Raw genomic sequence first — 8,749 nt, forward strand, 5'->3', positions numbered from 1 at the left:
GAATTGAACTTGTCTACAGATTTTGAACCAACTTCCTTCAAAGAAGTTGCTTCTCATGATGAATGGAAAGAAGCGATGCAGAAGGAGTATGATGCCCTCATAAAGAATGGCACTTGGAAGCTGGTTGATCCTCCATTTGGAACCAAACCAATTGGCTGCAAGTGGGTCTACAAGAACAAGTACAAAGCTGATGGCTCACTTGACCAGCACAAAGCTAGGCTTGTGGCAAAAGGTTTTGCACAGAAGGAAGGGGTCGATTATGAGGAAACTTTTGCTCCCACAGCAAAATGGGCCACCATCTGGACACTCTTTGCACTAGCTGCTCAGAACGGTTGGAAAGTCCATCAAATGGATGTAAAAACTGCATTCTTGAATGGAGATCTAAAAGAGAATGTTTTTATGTCCCAGCCTGAAGGATTTGCTGTGAAAGGACATGAACACAAAGTATGCAAACTTGTGAAGTACTTGTATGGCCTCAAACAAGCACCACGAGCCTGGTATGAAAAACTAACTGAGCATCTTCTGAAACTCAACTTCAAACATTTTGATCTTGATGATGCAACTTTATTTGTCAAGAAAGTTGGCAAAACAGTTGTATATCTTGTGGTATATGTATATGATCTTTTAATGACAGGGAACAATGAAAGCTATATTGCATCCATAAAGAAAGAATTAGGAAATTTTTTTGAAATGACTGATTTGGGCTATGTTCATTACTATCTTGGCATTGAAGTAACCCAACATCCAAAGTCCATATTTCTTTCTCAAAAGAAATACATTGGAGATTTGTTAAACAGATTTGGCATGACAGAGTGCAATCCCCTTTCTACTCCAATGGAACAAAACTTGAAGCTCACATCTATTGAAGGAAAGGAATTTGAGGATGCAACAAAGTATAGACAGCTTGTAGGAAGTCTCATCTACCTCACTACTACCAGACCAGACATTTCATTTGCTGTTGGAATCCTCTCCAGGTTTATGCAAAAGCCTTGTGAGGGACATTGGTCTGCTGCAAAAAGAGTTCTAAGGTACTTGAAGGGAACTCAAGACCTTGGAATCAAGTATACACAGGTGGACGACTTCAACTTGATTGGATACTCTGATTCAGACTTCGATGGAGACAAAGAAACTGGGGTATCTACTTCAGGATATGCTATGAGTCTTGGATCAGGAGCTGTCTCCTGGAGATCACGCAAACAATCAGTACCAGCAGATTCCACAACAGAAGCAGAATATGTGGCAGCAGCTGAAGCAATGAAAGAAATTGTGTGGCTCAGGAAAATTCTTGAAGATTTGCAGGTAAAACAAATACAATCAACTCCACTCATGATTGATAACACATCTGCAATAAAGTTGGCCAAGAATCCCAAGTTCCATGATCGTACTAAGCACATCAATACTAAATATCATCTGATCCGACATCATGTTGAGGCCAAAACAATCCATCTCCGTCATTGTTCCACAAACGAGCAAATTGCAGACATCTTCACCAAAGCGCTTGGAAGAGAAAAGCTTGAAAGATTCAGAACGATGCTTGGACTCACCAACATCCCTTCAGATTAAGGGGGGGAATGTTGACACCTAATCCGAAATGGATGGGTGAACTGGACAGTCATCTAGAAGATGAACTGATCCATTTTTATTTTTGTATATAAACATGAGTTACCTAATGAATAATATCAATCAGTTTTCTCTCTTGTTCAAATGTGGAGTTACCCTGGCCTGACAAGAAGGTGGGTTTTCCTCTCAAGAGGAGAGGTTTTTGCCTTGGCTAGTAGACTATATTTTGTGTCCTCTTGTCTAGTTGATCTTCATAGTTTGCTAGATGTTTGATGATAACAATACAATAATAATAAAGTGAAAGAAGAAGTTAAATACAAATACATCAATTTAAGTAAAAGAAAATCAAAAGCAATTATCACAGTAAGAGAAATCACCTAATATAGTTTCCCCTAGATTTCTCACGATAGACCACCTTTTAAGCCCTTGAAATGCCCTTGGATGTGATCCTGTAGTAATATAGGGCACCATGTAGCGATCATGTAGCATTGTGTAACATCGCATAAAATCTACAAGAACTTGACCAAAGTTGCTCCTTAAGCCTAATTTTTTCTCCTTAACCCTTCACAACATCATCTAGGCCTTGCGAACGAGCTTGAGGAAGATCAGCGACCACTTAGAACTCTTCTTTTAATCACTGCAAATTATTTAAGAAATTAGGGTTAGTTGTTGAGAACATGAATGCAATAGCATAAGATTAATTTTCATTATTATTTCTTGAAGCATTTGTTGAAGCTTGAAATTGGAATAGGATTTACTTTGGATATAATAGTTTAGGTTCTATTTCATGCTATTTACTTTATGCAGCTAGACTAGGTTTATTTTCCTGTCATGTATTTTCTGCAATAGCTTAGAGTTTCATTTCCAATTATTTCTTTCCTTACAAATAGATCATAAGTTTCTCTTAAAGTAGGATAGGCACTGGTTCAATCATTTCTTTCCTTGAAAAAATCATATTCAATAGGTTACCTTCTTTGAATTTACACAATGGTCTCTACACATCTCAATTTGATTAACTTCCTCAGAGTGGCTTAAGTGGAATCTCACTTATTATGTATACAACATTGTCACCTTTTAAGTTTGTACAAGTCCCAAATTGATAAATTAAAGTTGGTAGCCTTGGGAGTTGCAACATTATTGTTGTAATACCAGAGCTCATTAGTTAGGGACGTAAACTGACCCTAGTTTCTTAGTGCAAAGCATTTTTGTACCACCCCCTATATTTGGTAAGTTCCCAAATCCAAGGCTTGAATTAGAAGGGTAAGATGGAGAGGACTTACCCAATTAAAATTCCATTGTTTCCATACGAGGTTTAGATTGTGTAGTTGTGATGCTAAGAATTTCGATGATCCTAAGGTTTTAGGAGGGTCCTCCACCAGATTGTTTCGAGAGTGATATTTCATGACCAAAGGGATTGAGATATCCCCAACCACCACTGTAACATATGTTACTCCTCCTTCTCGACAAAATCTATGCCTGTTCCTTCTTCCCTTCTAGGGTAGTCGACTTCTCCATGACCTCCTTCACCTTTGTATTAGGAGATAACCCTTCATCCTAGTGGACCCAAACTTTTTTGGAAAGTGAGATCATAGTCCTAGATTATATGGCTATAGGTGTGGAAATGAGCAAAACAAAATGGGAAATTCACATAGTCAAGTATCTATGTGTAGGTCCTAGTCCCTATCACCAAGTCCAAGGACTCGAAGAGCCCTTGATTGACATCAATTTTACCAATATTTTTGATACTAACCTAACCTTACCGAATTTACAACTATCATAAGAGAGAATGAACTTACCCAAAGTATCCCAAATATCCTTCAACGAGAAGTCCAACAAAATTTCCATTAGCAAGCTTGGCAGTTTAACCCATACTCATGCAGCCTTCATAAATTCGTCCTTTGCATCAAAAAATAGGTACCATGGTTTAAGGGATATATATGCCCTATCAAAAAATAAGCAGTCCCTTAATACCTTGTGTACATCCTTATCAAAGATTACGATAAACCCTAGCTAACCCATGGTGAGAAGATGAAAAATCAACCCATAGACCAGAAGAGGCACTCATTTTTCCTAGATCCAGTCATTTAATCTTCTCTTGGAGAGTATGCAACCTATGAATTTCCCTACTATCATCTTCCCTGCCAATAATCCAATATGGTCGACATTTATGTCATCTCTAATGACCAAAGAAATGCCACCCCTACATAATTGTATCACCTATTGTTTCTTTCAATTGCGAGCTTCCGCACCATGTGGAACCTCATGACCCCACGATTCTCCTACTAACATTTGGGACCTAACAATCCCTATGTTGGTCTTGTCTACTCTAAACACCAAAATTCAACCAAAAACCACTATCTGTGGGAAAGGAGCTCCCTTCGAGGTGACAACCTCAATGCTCTTATGTAAGCCATTACTCCTCATTAGAAAGGTGCTTATGTCCTTGTGATTTTCAACGTTCCTCCCCAACGTGTCGACAGGAAGAGATGTTGTACATGGCCACTAGCCTTCAATAATGTCCACATGCACTTGTCCCAATGAATTGGTTGACTCTCCACCTACTACTAAATATTGAAATGGATGTGGAACAAACCCTAAGTAACTATATTTGGAAATCTTTGATAAAAAATATTTTAGTGCCACCAATGGTGACAAAAATGTCCTCTTCCATTGGTGATTTTTCCAAATAACCGACAAGTTTAAGGTCATGGTCCATGTAAAATATGTATCTTCCATTAATCCCCATCTCCATCATGGTCGATTCTATTGTGTGGTTGAACATTACCTTAATTATATGAGTATATATCCCTCTTAACCACAAATCTAACACGCTCTCAAATACCAAGCACCTAGAGGGATCAAATATCTAGAGATGCAAACGAATTTTCAAATGTTGCACTATAAAAGTGTTTTTGACCTCAAAATATTTGATCCCTCTTGGCACATGCTAGATTCATAGTTAAGGTGGATCTATATTGGTTTACTTTCAATTACTTGTTCTCAATGACTTGTTCTCTTTGCATATTGGATCAACAACACACACACACACACTTTCTTTCTCTCTATATATGATTTTGATATTGATATAAATTAATTGTCATTGATATTCAAATCACTTATTTAAGTTATGTATTGAAATGTTTTTTAAAAAATATAAGAATTGTATATTTTTAACACTCAAAAGAGAAAATATAAGAATTTTATTTTTATTTTTTAAATTATTTTATCTCTCTAAATTTATTATAAAATTATGTTACTTCATATGAATATAGAAATATTTTTTATATGGTTTAGAGTGAGCAATTTGTATCTCTTTAATAGTGAGCTCAACACAATAAAATAATTAAAACTAACCAAACATATATGATTATTATCTTTTCTTATTTTTATGTAGAAAATGTTTTATCTTATTTTAAAAAATATGTGTCAACACAAACAAAGTCACACATCACTCTTATATTCATTATTTAATCTCTTTTTATTTTATTTAGTTATATTTTAAAACCGTTAAAAAGAAACAATATTAAACCATTCATTTATATAAATATGAAACACATTATACACAACACTCAAACTTGGCTTATAAAAACCAACATTAAACCCTTCACCCATTGTTAATGCATTGTAATACATCAAATGGATTCCTATGGCTTCCTTATGGTCTTGTGGGCCTTTGGCACATTTTCCTATTCTCACGTTCCCAACTATTATAATACGCTCCAATATTCCTTATTCGGGTTCCCTAGTTTTATGATAAAATGCTCAAATTTAGTCAAATGATAGATGGATTGTAACTTGTAATGTGTAGTTATGAGAACCTAATATGTGTTCATGTGTGGTGAATTGATGTTCATAACACTCTAAATAAGTTTTAACACATTGCAAGTCATGTGAAAAAGAAATGGAAGTTTACTATATATCTCCTTGAATCGATGAAATGATGAGAGCCCTTTAGATAATGTGTTTCTCCGTAAATATCCGCAAATGGTATTCTTGGGATTAGTTCATAATCTCTTTAATCAATGTTTAATTAATGTTTAATCATTGTTTTAATAATATTGGCCTGGGAAATGACACTTAGGGTAAGTATGGTACCAGGGAAATATATTCAGGGAGATAATGGCCTGAGGAGATGTAGCACTAGGGTATGCATCCCCAAGGAAACATGACACTAATGAGATGGTTAATTAAGGAATATCGGTCCAGGGAGGATAATATTGAGAAACCACGATACTAAGGAGCAAAGCATATGTCGATATTGGTAAGACACGTGCCATGTGGACCGCCACATGGCAGTGGTGTGTTACCACATGGGTTCCATGTAGACTTCCTTTGATGATATGGCCTCTTAAATGTGCTAAATTTTTAAGGGGTTATAACTCTCTACCCAAGATTCTAATAGAGGTAAAATTTATATCGCTATAAAGCACTTGACGAGTCGAACATGATGGTGGAATTTGTTTTAGAATATGAAGACTTTGAGAAAAGAGGTTGTTGTAATGCCATCTTCATAACAAACCTTGGATATTAGGTCAAATGGGTGACACTCCCATAGCTTGAGATCCTTTAAGGAGGTGGGAAGTGTCATAGAGTGGTATCAAAGCACGATGGTAACACCCCCAATGCCCGATATTACATAAGGGGGTGGGAGGTGTTATAAAGATGTTTCCTATTATAATGGAACCAAAAGATAAAGTACTATACCCAAAAACTAAACTATTGTATTAGTCAGAAGAAATTGTATTTACAGGAGTAGAGCTAATCTAAGGAATATGTTCCTTTGTTATAGATGATTGGGATGCTAACTTTTCAAAACAAGAAAGAAACAACCTTCTTGATTTACTTTTAAATAGAGGCTTGAAGTTATACTGGCCTTGAATTCTTTGGAATCTACAAGAAGAAATGAACATACATTAGTGTGAATCATTAATAGATTAAGAGTGTTCATTCCATAGTATGGTCACCATTTATGTTGATGCCTCACGTGGATAACATGAAAGAACATGGAAAGCACCCTTGTTAGGTTGTCAAGGAGAAAATAATGATGGTAGCATAGATTGATTTAAGAACTAGATTCACTAAACCTATGCAATTAGGTTGTTTAGTTAAATCAATTCATGAAGCCATTCTTCGTAAGAGTATTGGTCCTCTAATGAATGCACTTGATTTATTTTAACAAATGAGTCTTAAGTTAGTTGTAAATTTGTTTTTAAATTGTTGTATTAGAAACTATTCTAAGTCTATCTATTATGCAAAGTAATGCTAAGTGAAATGAATGCGCAGAAAGTTAAAGTGACTATTTGTAATCATTATAACCATTAAGATTGCTAAAAATTCAGGTAAGATGAGATATAAAAAGTGTTAAGCGAATTATGTATGCTAATTGAAATGTAGAAATGACTAGGATATGGTCAAAATCAGTTAAGTTAATCATCCAAATGAGTAGGAAAAAAATGCATAACAATTGCTACTAAGATAATAGTGAGCATACATACAACAAATAAATAAATAGAATGAAATTGAAAACATAGTGTTTAAAGCTAAGAAAAAATCAGAATTCATCAGCATTCACAAAAAGGTGATTACACATATGCTTAAACATGCTTAAGTATTGTCTATCAAAACCAAAATGCTAGACAATAATGTAGGCCATATGAATAGAAAGTTTTCAAGAACATATGTTATTCACAACATTCCAAATTCCAAACTAGGTGAAGCTCTAAACAACATGAAACATGCCACTCCACACTCAATTGTTTAAAGGAATCTTCATTATTGTAATGTTAAACTTGAAAATATTGCAAAAAAACTAACATGAAAGACATAGTGTTACCTCCAAGGGGTGAATTGCTCTACGTCCATCCTTATGTTAGACCTTAGGTTGTGGACTACTCACCGTTGTTGTGCTATTAAAAGTTGAAAAATGGATTGTTATTACACAATTTGTATGTCTACTTCTTGTTCCTTGAAAAATAAGGTTTTTACTTATTTTTAAAAGAAAAAAAATTAAGATATAAGTGAGTCATCTTTACTTTTGATTTTCCTCCAGAAATTAGTTTCTGGATATAATATTTTTAATCTTTTATTTTAATTTCGACCTCATCCGTACCTTCCAAGTTGCTTTGCCCGTCCACCTCAATATTTTCCCGGCCCCTCTCTCAGTAATAAACACGTTTTCACTGTAAATGATTTCAGTTGCAGGCGCAAAGAAAGTAAAAGAAAAAGATAGACTAAAACTTTGACGCAAACGAATGCAACAAAAACACAAGATGCTGTGGGCCCTGCGTAAACAGTGAGCCCCACAAATTTTCAAACTTTCCAGCTGTAAAGCAAAGCAAAGGTTGGAATTTATATTTAAGTGCGCCCCACCACACATGTTTTTATCAAAATCAAAATAATATCATCAAAATAATTATATGTTTCTAAATCAAATTGATCCGAAAATTCTTTAATTTAGCGTATACTTTTGCCATGGGTTCTTAGGATGGCGTTGACAAAAATAGGTGTATCTGAGATTAATATGTATGGTATTTAAAATATTTTAGTTTAACATTTTATCTTAAAATCTAATAAAGTTCCTTTTTAATTGATTTCTTGGTTTAATGCTTTAAATTTTAATTATTAAAAATATATATATTATTTTGAAACAAAATGTTTTTATACTTCATCATAATTTTATGTTTTTTATATGGTTTTTCTAGAAAATTTAGTTTAAATCATGAATCACAAAAGAATTTAATCTAAAAAATATGATTAATAAGAAAATATTTTTGGTAGTAATTATATAGAAGAAGTTTTCCGGATGCACTCTCGTTCGTTCATTGCGAGGACACTATCTTATCTCGACCATGAACTACACTCGATGGCTTGAAACGCATAGACAAAACCTCTCTTATGTAATTACTACCGAAAGTATTTTCTTAATTATTCAATATGGATCACAAATACTTGAATTCAAAAATATGATTATCATATAATTTGATATCCAATTTTTAATTAAATTTTATATTTATAATTATTATATATAATTAGTTTAATTTTTAATATAATTAATATTAATAATTTAATTTTAAATTTATCAAATATTTAATAAAGAAATATTATAAAAATAACAATTTTTCTTAATTTATAATGTTTAAGAATAATTTGATACATTGTTTTTATTATGGAGTAAGAATTTTTTTCCCAA

Source organism: Pinus tabuliformis, chromosome 1_1 (genome assembly GCF_031772625.1).
Source record: "Pinus tabuliformis cultivar Carrire ecotype Pingquan chromosome 1_1, CPIR1, whole genome shotgun sequence".
NCBI classification, from domain to species: Eukaryota; Viridiplantae; Streptophyta; class Pinopsida; order Pinales; family Pinaceae; genus Pinus; species Pinus tabuliformis.